General features: G+C 36.8%; 1 long non-coding RNA gene across 1 annotated transcript; it reads right to left on the reverse strand.

The window, feature by feature from the left end:
- Positions 1–6331: 6331 nt before the first annotated feature.
- Positions 6332–18297, reverse strand: LOC116730050 (uncharacterized). The gene is made up of 3 exons (XR_004341245.1): positions 17796–18297; positions 17646–17690; positions 6332–7526 (listed from the first exon to the last, which is right to left on the reverse strand). It is a non-coding gene; the product is annotated as an uncharacterized LOC116730050 (long non-coding RNA).
- Between the last annotated feature and the right edge of the window lie 701 nt (positions 18298–18998).

The raw sequence follows: 18998 nt of genomic DNA on the forward strand, positions 1-18998 counted from the left end.
TGCACTCCAGCAAAGCTGCAAATAGCCCCTATTTGACACAACAGACTCTCTTTACAAACAGTATTTTGATTGCTGTTAGAGCACGAACGCCAGAAATGTCACAAAGCAGCGCAGACAGTTGAGGAGGAGGGAAAAATAAAATGGCATGATGGAGCAATGCAGACAAGATACAGAGACAGAAAAATATCAACAGAAAAAAAACCAAGGAGTACGACTGTGAGCGGGGCGAGCCAATCTGCTGCAAGGCTGAACAGACAACTGTGGGATTATCAACGAGGCAGGCAGCAGATGATGATTGTTGATAATGTATGTGCATGTGTGTGTGTGTGGGGGGGGCAATTATGTATAACTCCCCCTCCTCCTTCTACCCCCTACGGCGGCCCTGATGGGACACAGCCTTTCATTTGCTCATTGCAGTAATTGGTGTATGTGAGTGGGAGGTACATGTGCTCAGCTCCCCCTCTGCGTCTGTCAGAGAATTAGAAAATGGAATTCACCGAAGAGTGGCGTTGGTCCGCCGTCCTCGTCCAAGATGACACATTTTCATTATTCGCCCTGCGACAGAACAGATTTCTCCATCCTCTGGCCACCTGCATACATTATGATTTGCAATTCTGAAAATGATTTTCATTGGAAATTAATTTTGCTTAAGTAGATTTAAACAAACGAGGGGGAAATTAATAGATTCTGCTATTATTATAGTTTTTCTTTGGACATGTCACTATTTATAAATTAAAACAGCTAATGGAAATTGGTTTACAATTGCCTTGCCTGAATAATAAATTTCCTCTCAATGCAGAAGTTGTAATTGTATTTTTAAAATATTTAGAAACTCCAGTAAAGTTACCTTTTACAACAGAACGGGTATTCAATTTTTATATGAAACCACGTAAACATATATTTTGCTCTGAAAAAAAACCAAATCCATTATTTGTCAAATCAGATTGTAGTGAACTTAAAAATAGAACCAGGTTAGATTTAAAATTAAGTAAAAAAAAAAAAGAAATCAATGCACCGATGGTGATCTTAGTTGAAAACTTTTAAAACTGGTGTTTTGGACCAGTGTAGCCATTGCATAAAATTCTGAAAAAAAGTATTTATCAAGCTTTATTGGCTTGCTATAGAAAAATGTAATATAAAAACCATAAAAGAGTACTTTTAGATAACATGCACCTTCTCTAGAACCAAACTAAATAAACCAGACAACTGTAGACTACATTGTTGATGCAAACATTTAAAATGTTGACATTTATTCAATGTGATACAGGCATTTGACTGATTTCTGTATCTGTCCCAATCGAGTAAACAATAAAATAAAAATAAGTAACACTGCCACTATGAAACGTTATAACATGGCTTCATACACGTAAGATCACAGATTCCTGCTAGAGGGCAAAAAAACCCGCTCACCAACAGTGACCACCATTGGCTTTAGCTGGCAAGTTGTCAACATAACACGCTAAATCTTATTTGTATGCATGATTAAATAAAAGAAAAAGGCACATGGAGTTTTGCAACTAATTGTCAACACTACGGCAGTTAAATAAAGTCCAAGGGTATCATGTTTCACAAGTCAGCAAAAAGTTTTAATTGAAAAAAAAAAAAAGTAGGACTGTTATGCTAGCCTGGCTATGAGAACCTTAACATGTAGATGTGCTGCAGAAATTTGTGTTTTAGTTCAGTTAAAAAAATAACTCGCACACCAACTCTGACAGATTCAGTAGTGCAGCTAATCAAGCATCACTGTGTTCAAATCACTTATTAATAATCACAAAATAAACATCAAGCCTGAAAACATAATACTGTAACGGACTGAATGTTGCTAAGCCTGTCACTATAGCAACGGGTCTGTGTGTAGCGGAGTAGCCAAGACCGAGAGCAAGACAAAAACAAAATGAGTGGCTTTGAGTTGTTCTTCAATAGGTTTTCTGTGTTATTTTTCCATTTGTCGCACTAAATTAATAAAACCTACATCTCCAGATTTCATTTTAACAGATTTGTTCAACCACAGCAGCGCAGCTACAGATGGTAAGTAAAAGAATCTGCCCTTTGCCCTCCATGTTGTGCACATTCCGTCTGTAAACCATAACATGCAATGTGTCTATAAATATATATTATATATGCACATATGTAAATAATACAAATACTAATGGTTAATATCTGTTATTGGCCAAAGCAGCGATACTAGTATCGGATGTCAAGATTTTTCAACTCTATTTTATATTCGATGGTATTTTAAGTTTAGAAATAGTAATTATCAAAAAATGTGTGGTAGTTTAATTGCTTTTTGATAGCTTGATTAGCGTTACTGTTGAAACTCGAAAGTGACAAAAATACAGTTACATCACGCTAAGTTTATTTCAGAAATAGATAGTAAACTAATTAACTTTTGACAGTAGTGCAGTTAGTTAATTTTGAATAACAGCAATAACCTGTAGTTTCAAAATCATGTCAAGTATCAAACAAAACGAAAAGTATAAAGAAGTAATTTTTTCAGTCTGAAGCAATATTCAAGTTTAAATGCATTTATTAAAATCCTGGACATGATAAATAATATTTAATCCTTTGGCAGGCTGCAAAAGAGGGACTGAAAAACTGTGTGATCTCCAGTCATGGCGCGGTAATTGCTAAGGGGAAGAACAGAGAAAAACAGCCAGACCACTGACCTCTCACCGAGGGAGCATCCTGCACATGGCAGCCTTAGCTGAGGGCTCGCCGCAGGGGAACAAACGGCCAGAGACAAGGAGGCGGTGGGCAGGAAGAGCAGCGCGATGAGGCGGAGAGGTGAGGGGCGCGCTCAAGAGTCGAGGTTATTGGGTTACGGAAAGGACCGGGAGTGGAAAAAAACACAGAGGAGAGAGGCAGGGAGCAGGTAGGAGGAAGAGGAGGAGAGGTGAGGGATCTGGTGTGAGCAAGAGGAGAGAAAGGAGTGAGAGCGAGAGGAACGAAAGGTGTTATGCTGGGATTAAAGCTGAAATGAGCATATGGGGAGGGTGGAAAACATGTAGGGGGAAAAGCAGCGGAGGGTAAAAATCTTTTATTGAAAAATTGCATTCAACTTTACGCCTCTGGCGCCAACCGAATATCTTAATTAAATGAAGCAAAATCAGATCAACTGCAGGTGTAAATCCACCTCAGGCTAGTTTGGTTTCCTGTCAGCTTGCAGTAATTGTTTACACCGAAATAAACTCACAAACAGGTGGAGGGCACCTCAGACTGCAACCGGCTTGTCAATATGGATTTGTGTGGATACTTGTAAAGCGGACAGCTCACTGAGCAAGCCCAAGTGCTTCCTGTCAATATTAATTATCTTGTAAATATCATCAGAGGAAGCCACGTGGAAAGCAAGCCAGGGGAGAACCAAACAGGAAAATGTGAGAATGCTGAGGAGATATGTTTTAATGTCAGACGTAGCTTTGCTCATAACGTATGAGCTGTATATTAATACCAAAGGAGAGGTAATTTTTGGGGAGGCTTATGTTTGTCCTTTCAGGTTTATTAGATAGTGGGGGAGGTTGCGCCAACAGCATGGTGCCTTCTGAGGATGCCTAGTTAAAGTGGAAACTGGAGGACGGAGGGATGAGGTAGGACTGGGCAACAAATTGGTTTGATCAATTAATTAAATTGTTTTTTGTAGATTTAGACTCAGTTCATTTGGGGACCCAAATTGCAACATTTGTTACATTTTCAGCTGGTTCACTTTCACACTGCACTCAGACAATCCAAAACGATTGAAAAACCCGTTCTTCTCCTCGCCTGTGGGGGCGCTGCACCAAGAACCACTGAAGGAAACAACATAAAAACCTCTGAAGACACTGAGCACAACTTCCTTCTTCATAAAATGTAAACAAAGATTTTAGTGATTGCAGGATTTCTCTTTTTTGTCTTTGGCTAAAGACCACGAGCTATTTCTCCGTTAGCACTAAACTCGCATGTTTGTTTTGGTTGTATTTACCCAGAATTCCCTGCGCTACAGTCCGTTTCGTGCTTCTGGAGCAGTCTGCGGTCTGCTTGGCGCTCACATATGCACCAGACTACAATTCAATCAAACTGAGATGTAGGTTTGTAGGCAGATTAAAGTTCATATTTTGGTCCGATTGTGCATTTACACCAACTCATACGAACCAGATTTTCTAGGTAAATGGACTGGAGTTGGATTAGCGGACTGAACAAGGTTGGTCTGAATTCAACCTTAATCTTTGAAAATCTGGATTTTATTTTATTTTTTCCACCAGTGCACTCTGTAGGTTTCTATAGTGCCAAGAACAGCCATGTTGTTTTACAGGACTTTGAATTCAGGTCAAATCTACCACAGAGTGTTAGGACGAAGTTACAGTATTTTTACTTACGAGAATGAAGTCACAATATTACCAGAATAAAGTTATAGTATTAGGAGAATAAAGTCGTGTGACAATTGAGTCAACATAACACGAGAATAATGTCAGAATATTAGCAGGATGAAGTCGTAATTTTATGCTAACTCCTACACAAAAACTAAAAAAAGTTAAAATGTGGAATGTTGAGGAGCTTGTTTTACTTTGGTATTGGTTTTATAGCTAAGGAAATACTTCATCTTTTAACACATCAGAATCAAATCAGTAGGACTTTGAAACAACTGAGCAGACGACTTGCTGAGCTGCTCACATCAGACCTTTTTATCCAAGATTTTTCTTATGAAAGTAACTTCCTTGTATTTTTAGGTTATTATTTTGCTATTACTAGCACTATATTCTTGTCACTAATATTCTTATAGCTGGCCCTACCACGCCATTGTTCAACTCACAGAGGGGATGGATGAATTAGAAGCCACTTTTTAAAAATGTTTTCTGCTGTTTCTAACTCAATTTTTTAGAAAAGAAAACGAGAAACAAAATAGTTTAAAACCGGAAATCGGATCTGGTATGAAAAAAATCTGAGATTTTATTTTTAAGCCACGTCGCTCAGCTCTATGTTGAGGAAAGGAGGCGAAAAGTTGTTACGAACAAAGGCAAGGTGAGTAAAAGGAGGGAGGAAGGGGAAAGTGGTGGCAGCATCTGCAAGTCGAGGAACCGTAGCTGGATTCAACACGGTTTCTCTGACCAAGCCTCCAGCGCTTTCCTCTCAATCCTTTTCCTGTAATTTCCTTCTGCTGCTTTGTACCATTCTTTCCCATTTCTTTCTGTTGAACATGTCCTACTGCAACCTTGAATTTAAAAACTGAAACTGCACACACACATTTTACACATTTTGCAATTTTGATCCGCACATAGAATTTGAAATGATTTCTGTGCAGTGGGATATAAATAGGGAAAGAAAGGATCTTAACTAAATTGAATTGCAAACTGCCCTGTGGGTTTGTATTTGTGTTTATGCAATTGGGTATTCCCATTAGAAACAATAATGAAAAACGTAAACTAGAAAATATTTTGACTTGTGTTTGAGTACATAACATGATTGAAATTAAAAGTTATTTTTGTGCTGAAAGAGATGAGTAGAAGTTTACTGGTATCCTGTGTAGCGCAAGAAAAATAAAAAACTAAATCACACGTAAAAAGCGGCAAAAATTGTATTAGCTAACACACCAGTCACATAAATAACTGACTTTTCTGCATTCACAATTTTTCTCTTACTGTTTTTAAACAAAATTACACATTCATTTTGAGTATTTCAGATTATAAGACAGGCAATGCAATATTTTTAACCGAGAAATATGATGCAGCTTTCTCTATTTTCTATGCTTGTCCTGAAAATACTTTAGTTTGTTTTTGGTATTTTGTTTTAAATAAATGCAATGCAAAAGTTAAAACGTTTGACATTAATTTGGTGTATTTTCAAAGTTATGACATCTTTTTTCATGTTCCTGAAAGGTATGGGTTTGAAGGTCCAGAAATTAACTTTTCTTGCACCCAACTTCACAAAACAGGATTTAAGGATTTCATGGTGCGTTCACACCAGCCTGGTTTAGTCTGCTTTAAGTTAGTTTGTTTGCCTAGAAAGTCCTGTTTGTTTGGGAAGGTGTGAATACGCATCAAACTCTGATACAGACAAAAAATGAGAACTCTGGTCCGCCTACAAACCTAAATTTGGATTTGGTGGAAGTGAATTCTGGTGCGGTTTGAATGAATATATGAACGCTAAGCAGACCAAAAGTAGGAAGCAGACTACAGCGCAGGGGATTCTGGGTAAATACAACCAAAACAGACGTGTGTATCTAGCGCTACTGGGAATAATGAGGTAGTCTTTTACCAACAACAAAAGAGAAATACTACAACCTAAAATCTGATGCCACTCCATTTTTGTCTAGATTTTGTAAAGAAGGAAGTTGCGCTTAGTGTCGTCTTCTGAGTTTTTCATGTTGTTTCCTTCAGTGGTTCTTGGTGCAGCACCACCGCAGATGAGGGGGGGACAGGATTTTCAAACGGTTTGGTTTGTTTCACACAATGCAGTGTGAGAGAGAACTACAAAATCTGGAAATTTAACAAATGTTGCAATTTTGGTCACAGTGATGTGACCAAAACTGTTAAAAATCACAAACTATCTGTCTGGAGGTACAAACGATCACAGATGTGAACAAACTACAAAGTTTGCTTCACATGCTATTTTTTAAATATCGCTATATGACTCTTTTAAAAATCCTTTCACTTTTAATGAAAGCTGTACTGCCTTTGTGAATTTTTAAAATCAATTTTTTCAGATTTTAGTTGAAAGAAGCAAAAATAGAGAAGAATGTCTAACATTTTAACTTCAACGCTGGTCATATTTGACCTTTAACCTAGATGACAACTTGATGTCCCACAGAGTGACATGATATTAAGAAAAAAAATCCTCTCGGAAGAAGCCAAACTGTTTCAAACAAAGACTCTGTATACACACACACACACACACACACACACACACCAGTTCAGACTGGGACATCAAGACAATGTTTTTGCGCTCCTGCTGGTTTCCACCGGTGGCGACAAGCACCTGTGCGTTTTGCGCAACAAAGGTTCCTAGCAACAGTTGTTGAGCAGAGATGCACACCTGTTTGATCTGCCTGGACCCTCTGTGATAAGTGGCCTCGGTTACCATGGCGACCAGGATATGGGATGGATCCATGTGGCGCTATTGAATGGCCTTGGATTATAAACACACGTATACAGGCAGACGTAGAAACTCATGAAGACACACACGCATCATGCTTGAAGGAGTTTGTCACACACACACACACACACACACTCACTTCAGAAACAGCAAACAAAAAAAGGAGGAAAATCACACAAACCAGCCGAAGTGGTACGTCTAATGAAGCAGTCGGGGCACGCCAGGTTTCACACCTGCATGCAGACTCGTAACAGGCATCACACTTGAGGAAACTTGCAAAGGAAGGTCTCACATTCGGAAAGAAATAGACACACGTAGGCTGACTTCTAGCACTTCACAATGCAATGCGTGGAGAATTATAAAAAAAACCACGACAAGGCGGCAGATGGCCGACATGCTAACAGTTACTCACAGCGTGCAGGTGGACGAGGAAACGCTTTCCCGTCTCTCTCTAGCGCGTCGACCTTGTAGAGAAAAGCGAATCGTTAAACCGCAGCAGTCATTCACACAAAAATAGACGAACAAGAAAATACATAATCGTGGGAGCTGTTAAATTTTCTATAGCCTGAAAGGCGGAATAGAAATGTGAGCATTGAAACGCAATCAAACACGAACAACGACGCGTGCTGCTCTGTGAGTTTTCTCTTTTAAACTCTTAAAATTGAATGGTAACCAATTAAGACACCCAGTACTATAAAGTGGTTCTTCTCTCGAAGTTCTGCGTTTGTGCTTCAGGTGCTGCACAGGTTTCAAGCATTGACATGGAAATGATGTCTGTTGTTTCTGTTCAGTTAATTTCATACATAGAGATGCAGCATACAGGCCTCCCTGCACAAATTAAAACATAAATAAATGGCTTTTGTAGTCTCTTGATGAATTAAGTTAATTATATTTTCGCTAGCCTGGTTATTCTGGGAAACTATTACATTTAGCAATGTGTGTTATTAGTTTCCTCTCATGAAAAATCATTCGGGTAATTCTGGGTTTAAAATATTGTTTAGGAATCCTCAATGTGTTAAACCAAGCATATAATGTTTTTTTGTTTTTCATTATAGTTCAGTTTTATTTCATTTTTATTTTTTGTCTAATTCGACTTGTTCTATAAGTTAAAAATTGTTTTTATGTTTTCTCATACTGTGGCTAATTTTCAGGTGCAGAAAAAGGTCAAAGTATTGACCTTTTTGCATAATCACAAGTGTATTGTGATTATGCATGCAATTGGGTAATTAATACTCAACAGAAAGGACCATTTTCAAAAAATATATTAAATTATTGTTGAATTATTGTTTTCTCTAAACTTTTACTGTAGCCATTTTGCGAACCAGCATAAATTTGCTCATATAAACTGCTTGTATCGGGGGAAAGTTATTTTGCATAAGTTCAAAAGGGGAATAGATTCATAAACACAAAAACAAGATATTATAACAGTAATGTGGTTCTAGTTCTTCAACTGTAATAACCCTGATTTACTGCTGGTTCTGGAACGTCCAACAGGAAAACAGCAGACACTTTCTAAGGAAGGATGAAGTCTCACATATGTTTGTCTTACATTTAATTGCTGAACTTTATGAAAAAATATTAACTATTCTGTCTGTTTTTAGAAAAATTACAGTTATCATTTCACTGTTAGTTCAACATCCAAGCATTAAAAACTTGAAAATGAATTTTTAGTCTGGGTTTTTTTTTTTAATTGTCTTGAGAAATATGGACTTTGGTGTCTGCGTTTCTCCAAGTTTGGAAAACGTTTGTTGTTTCAAGTTAAAAAAAAAAGTGGACCAATTTTTACAGAATAAAGCTAAGGACTCATTTTCAAATTAAAAAATATTTATCCCAAAATAAAATGAAATGTTATTGTTACTCATATCATCCAAGTGTCGAGAGTTGTTGTGGATAGTGACGCTTCGGCCTGTTAGTTTGAGTTAACTATGAAGTTAATCCTTTATTTGTGTTAATCCGTGTTTTTCTTAATGTTGACAGTCTTTTGTGAGGGCTATTGAAATAAATCCTTTCTTATCGCTGTGCAGAGGAGGCAGCCTGACAATACAGATGTTACACTTTGTCTGCGAACACACAGCCGCGTCTTATCATGACTCACAACCTGCATGTAATGAGGAGCTGCGCAGCATTTGCATCACATTTTACTCAGCGCCGGACTAAAACGGAAAGCAGCAGCACCAGCGGTTGACAAATAAAGGGGTCGTGTGGAAAACCAGACAAGGGGAAGGGGGTCACGAGAGAGTCATCCGGGTCGATCCGTACGAGCAGAAATCGGTCACGCACAGTTTGAGCTCATCAGGCAGTCGCTCAAACGAGATAAAGTGCAAACAGACTTCAGCTCGTTAATCTATTTAGTTTCTCCAGTCTCATTTTTGCACCATTCGCCGTTGTCCCTGCTGTTTCTTTTCCACTCGTCACAAGTGGAACGTTGGACCATCTGTCAGTCTTGGATTTAATTAGTGTGTTCATTGAAAGCTATATACCTGAAACTGTTTTGACGCGTAGGATTTAAATAAAACTGTTCCAAAGTGTGGATTTGAGTTGTGCATCACGATAGCGAGAAACCAACAAAGATGCTTACTGCACATATCTGCTTAATTTTCTGATTGAATTCCAGATGTTGTAGTTAATGAACAGTAGAAAAGAAGATGCAGAAGTAATTGGCCTTTCTTCAAGAAAAGGTCATTACACCAAGTGTGACAAGCTAATCTGAAAAACACTTTTAATGGGAGCCAGATGATTATGATTTTTGAAATTTAGGAGTCTTTATTTTAATGATGTAACTTTAAAGTAGTGCCAGAGTTTTTCTAATTTTCAGGTGTAATTAACAGAGTTTTGAATATGTTGGTGCTGAATTTTTAAAGCAATTCTGTACAATATTTATGTGAGGAGCAAAAATAAAGTTGCTGAAAAAAAAATTGCTGTTTATTCTCTTGGTTTGCTAAAATTGTACATCAGAGATTGAAGTTGGTTGGCGTAGTTTAGCTTGACTTCATGTACAGTTTTAAGAAATATTCTGTCAATGTTAGACTGGAAAATTAGATAAATTATCTCCATATTTAAGCTACTGTAGAACTACTAACACAATACTCTACAATCACTTTAATCACACACTTAAAAACTATATTTCAGAGTTTCAATTTTTTGTTTTTCAGCAAAGAAAAAGAAAAATGTTTCTCATAGGTATGCTGGTTTGGTCCAAAACAGAATCAGAACCACAATCAATGGAAATCGGGTGTAATAAATTAGTTCAAATAAATAAAGCAAACCATTTAGTACAACATGGGAATTGCCAAGTTTCAGGGACATTTACAGTACAGTCTTGTTATACCATGAGAAAATGCAAAGATTCTTTGTAAATCTGTGAATATGATCTTCTATCATATTCAAACTTTTTATATTTTCCTCCCAACACACTTAATGTCCAATTACAATAAAAAATACTAAACAGATGGACACCAACAATTGACTAATATGTTGGTTGTAACAAAGTTACAAGAAAGATTTGACCTTCATATTCATAAGTATGAACAATATTCAAACATGCTAAAATGCTAATTGTAATTACATTAATATAGCTAAAAAAACACCAGTTATCACAGAGACACTGACAAAAAACAAGATTGTACAACTTAAAATATATAGTTACAAATTTTTGTGTCAAATTAAGATTATGTGACTTAAATGTGCAGTCAGAAGTTTTCTATCCACAAGCTAGCATTTTAATTCTCACAGTAGCCTGTGGCTAATGTGCTAATAGCGAATAGAAGGTGTTTTATTTCACTTTTCTGATGAATATTTGGAAGTACACAAAAATATGATATATAATGTTAAATAAAATTCAGTTTTAAGAGATTTTAACATCTGTCTATGCAAACTTATATTGTGAAAGTTTGCCTATCAAGCTAGCACCGCGCTGTTGGCTAACAGAAGTCTGTGTCTGTTTACTTCCTTTTCCGCCATGTTCAAAATTATTTATTTATAGTTATACGGCAGAGCTAGTTGTTTAATCGTAGAATCCAACCACTTTATTTTTGGCTTCTTAAATTAAATACATAGATCAAATGTAGCTTTCAAAGTCATCAAAGTTTTTGTACAGTTCATTTACACCATATTTGTGATGAGTGTACTTCATAAAGTAGCAATCACTCTTCTATTTAAGTGTTTCACATTTGTTGGGTTTGCCTGCAGACAGTATATTTTTCTCAGGTTTATTTTTGGTTAAGACAAAAAAAGTTTTCCTTTTCAATCGGTACATCTCTTTCTCTATGCAGCCTAAAAGTATTATTGAACATAATTCAATATGTTCAAAAATATTATTGAACATAATTATTTGACCTTCATGAAGGTTCGCCTTAGATGGTTCAGTCAGATGTATTAGATTTAAAAATATATTTTGAAGTGAAAATGGACAAAGGTCTTTTTTTTTTTTTATGAACCAGAAGTTATTGCGATAAACAATAATATTGTTGTTTTGAGACGATTTTTAAGTATTATAACGGTAATGGCATAATAATGCAAGAACACATTCTGTTCTACTGAACATTTAATGCTGGAACTGGAAGATATTTTAAATATACAAAATAAATAAAACAACAGAAACATCAAATAAAATTAATTGGGGAGTCTCTGTAAACAAAGAATGTCCAAAACACCAAACTGAAGACCAGTTTTGGTAGAAAGAAAATGGAAAACAGGAAAACAATAAATCGTGGTAAAATCATTGAACTTGTAACTTATTATGTAATTAATTGATTTATTGCAATGTTACTTTCTTGATGTAACCCCATGTTTATTTCCCAGGAACAGTTGCAAATATATATGTGACGTAATCACCTTCACAGATTAAATAAGCAATGAAATATGTTACATTCAATGCTTTACGCCTGACTAATTATCAGTGTGATGTCTGTTCAATATCTATCTGTCCCTGGATACTTACAGTATTTATCCATTACCTGTCATTTAGATTCTGATTTGCCTTATTGTTTTGTTTAATTTAGAAATGATTTAATGAAATTAGAAACACAAAAGTAAAACCATTTTAACAGACTTCAGAGCAAAAAAGAAAAATCTTCTTAAAGGCAAAACTCTTAACTTTTTTTTTTAGATTGTGTTTAAGCCGCTTTGAAAAAATCAGATAGGCTTGTTTCTTTAAGGCCCCTCGCTTTTTCCATCAAGCCTGATCATTTCTTTTTGTCTCGTATCCTCTACTTTCTTTCGTCTGTTCCTGTCTGCTTCCCTCAAGCAAATGAAAAGGCCACATCAAACAATGGATTTAGCTTCTCCCTAAGTAGACGAGTGGAGGGGAAAGCTGCTGGTAAACGAACGTGAGCGTCAACCAGGTGCAGAAGATACGTACAGTTCACTGGGTATTTTTGGTTTTTATGGTTTTATACATCAGAAATTAAGTCTAACTTGGTTCTTACAATTTGTTATCTTTTAAAGCCACATGTTTTATTTTTTTTTAGAAATGTAATAAATTAAGTGACACCTAAATGTTTGCTGCTTTTTTTTTTGAGTAAGTAGTTGTGTGATTTTGATTAGGGATGTACTAAAAAGAAGAAAAATCCTGTAAAAATATTAATATTTGTTTCACAAAATATTGATGCAGAAACCATAAAAACTTATTACACTTTTGTATTAATTATTCTCTAACTCAAACTTTAAAGTCATGTTCCATAAATTAGAAGTATTTTTTTTGAAAATAACAACCTTTAAGCAGGTATTAAACATACTTTTTTTTCATTAAGTGCACATTTCTGTTATGAAATATAGTTTTGTTATTCTAATTTGACTATAAGCAGAAATTATCATAATTAACAGAAATAAAGACTTTCAGACATCTACCTGTGCGTAAATAATCTATATAATGTGATTTACTTTGTAATAAAGTTCCTGAAATAAATTTACTTTTCAATAATATCCAAATTTATTGAAAAAGAAGTGAAATATTGTAAAAAGCTACAGATTCAAAAATGCTATATTTATTTAGAAACCATGAAAATGTTTTCCACTTTCCTGTTAATTTAACTTTTTTAACTTTAATTAGAATGCTCAAGTCTTTTATGTGTCAGATTAAAACTACTTTTTGAATTTAACAACCTTTAAGCAGGTATGAAACATTTTTTTCAGTAAGAGCACATTTCTGTTTTTAAAAATAGTTTTGTCAATAATCTGATGGAATAATTTTAAATGTCATGTTCTCAAGCTTAATTAACAGAAATAGAGGCTTTCAAACATCTGTGTGTAATTAATGGATTTTAAGTTTTATTGTGATATTTTTGGGTTTATTGTGATAATGAGAAATGTGACTATAAGAACTATTTATACTTTTTTATGTACTTTGGTTTTGACTGCAATTCAGATTTGTATCAATAACTGCACAAAGTAACTGCATTTAATAATATTTTATATAAAATAATATATAAAGAAACATTAACTTAGAATGTTTTTTTTTTATAAATGTCATATTTTATATTAATCAAACATCAACAACAAATTGTTTTCTATTTCCACAGTTAATTGGTCTTTTTCTTGTCAGAAACGTTTCCATTAGTTTTTAGCTTGATGAATTTCACTGGCAGCCAATCAGAAAATGACATTTAGTTCAATTTAACTTATATTTTATTGAAAAAAAAGATTTTCTTTTTTTTCTCATCTTCCCTCCAACTGAGACCCGACTTTGAAAAAACCTCTACAATACAAATAAACTTGATTGATTGATTGATTGATTGATTGATTGATTGATTGATTGATTGATTGATTGAAAAACTGTAAAAAGTTATGGCGATACATTTTGCTGGACTACAAATTGTCCCAGAAGTTATCGCGATACACGATAATATTGTTGTTTTGACACCATTTTCAAAGTAATGGAATGATGATGGCTTAAAAATGCGAGAACACATTTTCAAAGATCAATGAACTTTAAATTGACATTTAACACTGGAGCTGGAAAACATTCTAAATATCCAAAATAAACAAACTAAACAACAAATAAAATGAATTATTAAGTTTCTGCAAGTCAAACTGTCCTTCAAAAAAGGTTAGTAAAGACCAGAGCAACGAACTGAAAAGTTTCGTCATCCAGTTTTTGGTAGAAAAACAATAAATCATGAAAATGGAAATTATTGACTTTGTTTTAATTCATTGTGTGATTAAATGATTTATTGATTTTTGCGACAGACCTAACTGTAAAGCGTTTTTTTTTTTTTTTTTTTTACATAATTGCTGCACTTTATTTAAAAAATTATTTTTGTATCCTCTGTTTTGCAACTGAAACTACCCAATTTCCACACATGGAATCAGCATTTCAATCAGTGAATCAGTGAAATGGAAGTAAATGCGTGTCAATCCCATCGCAGTTCGCCCTGCAGCTCCTTTCTTTCTTTCTTTCTTTCTTTTTTTTTTTCTTTCTTTCTTTCTGTCTTTCTGTCTTTCTTTCTTTCCGGGTAGAATCGAAGAGAAAAGCTTTCCGAGGCAGGAGAATGGGAGCACCTTGTTTTCACAAGGAGGCTTTTTGAAGTCGGGCTGAAAGAAATCTGAAGCTGCAATAAATCGACTCGAGACGGCGGTGGAACTGATGCAATGTCAGTCACTTGAAGCTGGAGAAGCAACAGGAGGCAGGAGGAGGAGGAGGTTAGAGGCGAACAGAAGGAGGAAGGAGTGGAGGAGCAGAAGGTGCAGGGCGGAGGGAGTCACAAACACGCCTGGCTGTTGATTGTGATTTCTGTTCAAACAAGGCTGACAGCTGCCACAAACATCTCCCTGCTTAATATGACACACATTTACTCTCACCTGCGCCGATAGCCTCCCGCTTTATGGCGCCCTGTTATCTTTCTTTCTGCTCCTCGGCCTGATAAGGCCGCTGTGATTGCCCTCCGCTCGCTCTACAGCATGACAGCTCAATCACTTATCAAATCAAGATGTTGCCTCGTCGCTCGTGATGAAATACCAGCCAGATCATCCTCTGTCATTCCTCTGTTTAGCCTCAAATAGATGTAGCTTCTGGAGTCACTGCAAAAAGGTGGGTTCAGGTTGCAGTGTCCTTTAGTTTAAATGCGAACATATAAAAGAAAGTTTTTCCACTGGTTTGGTTGAATGTTGAGATCAGGTTTTTTTCTAGTTTTCGGTAGTTGGCATATTTAGAAAAATATGGAGCTAGTTTTGGTGCCCAAAAGAGCTTTATCTGTAATAAAGCTCATGAAATACATTTAAACATTTGCCAGAATTACTTGTCATTATCTTATATATATCTACTCTTCGTTCTAAAAAGTGAACAAAAATTAGCAGGGCTGGATTTAGAAGAACCAGGGGCCGGGGCAGGAGCCAGTTTTGGTGCTCTATGCCCCGCCAAAGAAATGCATAAAAATTATGATAAAGTTCCTGAAATAACTCAAAAGATTTGCCTGCATTACTAGTCGTGATCTGATTTATGTACTTATTTCTTTATTGGGCTGTGATTGGCAGAACAATCATAGCCCCACAAACAAATGCTGCTCTTGAAAAACATTTATAATACACTTATTTAGGACAAATTACTGGAGTTTTTTTCACTAAACTCCATATATTAACTGCATTTAGTCACGTTTTCATATTGTACTTATTGGTATTCTTATTTAACAATTGAAGAAATTTGTAAAAATAGCAATCCTGAACAGTTTCTGTTTTTTTAAACATCAACTGGAATTTATCATGACAACAATAAATCAATATTCTTAGAGCAAATGCATCACAATAAATAATAAACGATACAATGTTGGTCTCAAAAATATGTGCTGCAGTGTAAGACTGAAACGATTCACCGGATTAATCGTGATGAATCGATTACAGAAATAATCGTCAACTAAAGTTTGTTTCAGCTTTATGTTAATTTCACTGGATGAAATCTGTCACAAAGAACCCAACAGGTACAAAAAGGTCCACACACTCTGGTAGAAATACCAGATATTTGTGATAAAGATAAGCAATTATCTAACACTTTGAATTAGGAAATATCCAATTAATTAATAATCGATTACTAAAAGAATCATTAGTTGCAGCCCTGCTATAATGTCATACAAAAAAACACCACCACTGCTAAAATCAACCCTTAAGTTTGTAAAACATGCATAGTACAAAATAAAGAATAAAAAATAAAATTGCTTCCCTCTGAGAACTTGTAGCCCTGGGCGATTGCCCCTGTAAGCTCTTTTTAAAGGTTGATCAAAGTAGTAAGTGCTGCAGAAATGGCAATTTTGAAATAAAATGAAAGAATTGGGAGATTATCCTAAGGTTTCCCAAAGTAGTACTTCGGTTGTTTCCGGTCTTTCCTGTTGATTTTTTTTTTTACGTAAATAAAGGAACCTCACCTGCATTCGGTTCAGATCTGCTGATCATTCATGTGGATCAGGAAACTAAAACGAATAAATCAGAACGGATTTCAAACCTCTTGCAAACCTGAACGCCTTCAATTAAAATAAAGAACATTATTCCATCCCAGGAGCCCGTTGTTCTGCTCTAATCTCCGCTCTTTATTCCCTTTTGTGTTTATTAAAAATCAAACTGTTGCCTCCAGTTTGTGGACAGTCTGGTGAAGCTGATAATGACTCAGGGTTAGGGGGAAAGCAGAGGGTTAGTTATGCATGCAGAGGGCGTTCACTCACTACTATATAATTCAGAATGCTTCGCTTTTTCCTCCCCATCCTCCACAGAGAGCAACAATCGCGACATCAAATGCACCCACTCTTTCATGCGCATTCCTGCTGTTTTCCCCTCTATTTCTGTCTGTCTGTGTCATCCTCCCTTTTCTCTTTCCACACACACACACACACACGCACACACACACGCACGCACACTCTCCTCTACAGCAGCAGTTGCACATTATGGAGTGGTAACCAGGCAGCATCTAATTGCAATAATTGGAAGAATGTACCGAGCGGGCCTGTTTGAACACCTGTTAGCGCTGAATTTCTCTCATGGCTGCAGCTCGTACGCGCCGTGTCACACCATTTGGTGCGCGTGCATGTGGGTGCATGCATTGAGGAAGAGGAGGAGGGGAGGAAGGGTATGTAAATATGACACGCTGGCTGCGCTCCAGCCCCGCGTTTCGCCGCTTCCAGAAGGAGACAGGCGAACAGAAATGAATAAAATGCGTGATGCGTCTTCGCGCCTTTCATGCTGTCACCATTGTTATGAACTCTCCGGCTACCGGAAGTCTCTGCCGCGGGGACAGATGCGCGGAGCTGTCCGCCCGCGCCGGTGCTGAAATCTCCCCAAACGCAACACAGCACCAGGGATAAAAATACAGAAATTAATCTACTAAAAGTGAAATTTCAGGTTTTTTAACAGACTAATACTTAATTTTCACCTCGCCTGATACCGATACACTTCTTCTCCTAATTCTTCTGTTTTTAATAGCTCCTCTCTTCAGTCCAGGCAGCAGCGGAGGAGCTCCAGCCAACATGAAGCTGTTGTCATTTTAATCCGTAACGACGCGTTAATTTCCTGTCTAATTTCTGATTCACTTCCTTTTTTTTAATAGATGTTCGGAGTTTGATTTGTGAGTGTTTGCTTCTTTAAAATGGAGCTTTGGATGAACCTACCTGTTGATATGAAAGGTCCGGTCCGCGCCGCGTCCTCACCAACATCTAAACCAAAAGAAAAAAACTGTTAAGAACATCGTAATGGGACCAGATTTGTCGCGCTGTTGTATCTCCAAACACTCCCCTCCGTGGGTCTCCGTCCGAGCTCACCTGGCTCCGGTCGGTCCGGAGCTCCGTTCCGGGTTGGAGCGCATGGAGAGCCGCGGCGCGTCCTGAGCGCAGAGATCAAGCCTCCGGTGCGCTGCTGGCTGCACCTTTTAAAAGCCTCCGCTGGACCAATAGGAGGTCTGTCAGCGTGATGGGACCTGACGTCACCCTTCCCTCACCTAACAACCCACCTACCCGCCTCCTCCTCCGCTTTTCTTCAACCATATAAGAAAAATGACCACATTGCCTCCTCGGAATTAGAACAAAAAAGCGCTTTTCCCTTCCATTTCTCATAAATCTCGGTTTTCTGTGTGATTTATTCTTTGTAGACCGGAAGCAGGTCAGGATTTGGAGGTGACTCCAGGTGAAAATAACAAAAACAGACTCTGAGTTATCAGCACCAGATGAGTAAAACAGACACAGGTGGACTACAGACGTATTCAGACATATTCAGCAGCAGTGCGATGAGTTATCCTCACTTTGGTTCAATATTTTAACTTTTATGACGTTTTCTACAGTGATAATTAAAAGCTTTGAACTTTGAAGAAGAAATATAGGTGAGTTTTTTACTTTAAAAGCTGTTTTAACGTAACATTTGCTTCACTAAACTTACATTCCAGATATCTGAAATTAGTTTCTGGCGAGACAGGTTAAGTTTATTCTTATAGCGCATTTCAGAAACGAGGCAGTTCAAAATGCTTTATGTCATAAAAACATAAACAATAATCAATTGAGAAACACAAAATAATGTTTGCCATGATCAATACACATCAAATATACCGATCAGTGTTCCAGTTTTTATGAATCAAAAGCAACTCTAAGCAGTCTAGATTTAAAGGAACTCAGTGTTTCGGCTCTTTTGCAGTTTTCTAGAAGTTTGTTCCAGATTTGTGGTGCAAAGAAGCTGAATTCTGCTTCTATGCACCACATGCAGAGCAGAACCAGAACCAGAAGACCTGAGAGGTCTGGAAGGTTGATACAACAACAGCAGATTAACCTTTTAGGCAGAAGTGTGAAAGCCCTGTGACAGTGCACTGTAAAAAGACCAAATCTTGCCAGGCATTTTTGGTTCAGTTTCTGCTGGACTCAGATCTGACCCTTGAGAGACACATAAAGACAGTTACAAAGCGGCCTTCTGTCACCTGAAGAACATTTTTATGATCGAAGGACTAATAATGTCTTGGCTTTAGAGACGCTCATCCATGT

Source organism: Xiphophorus hellerii, chromosome 2 (assembly GCF_003331165.1).
Source record: "Xiphophorus hellerii strain 12219 chromosome 2, Xiphophorus_hellerii-4.1, whole genome shotgun sequence".
Taxonomy (NCBI): domain Eukaryota; kingdom Metazoa; phylum Chordata; class Actinopteri; order Cyprinodontiformes; family Poeciliidae; genus Xiphophorus; species Xiphophorus hellerii.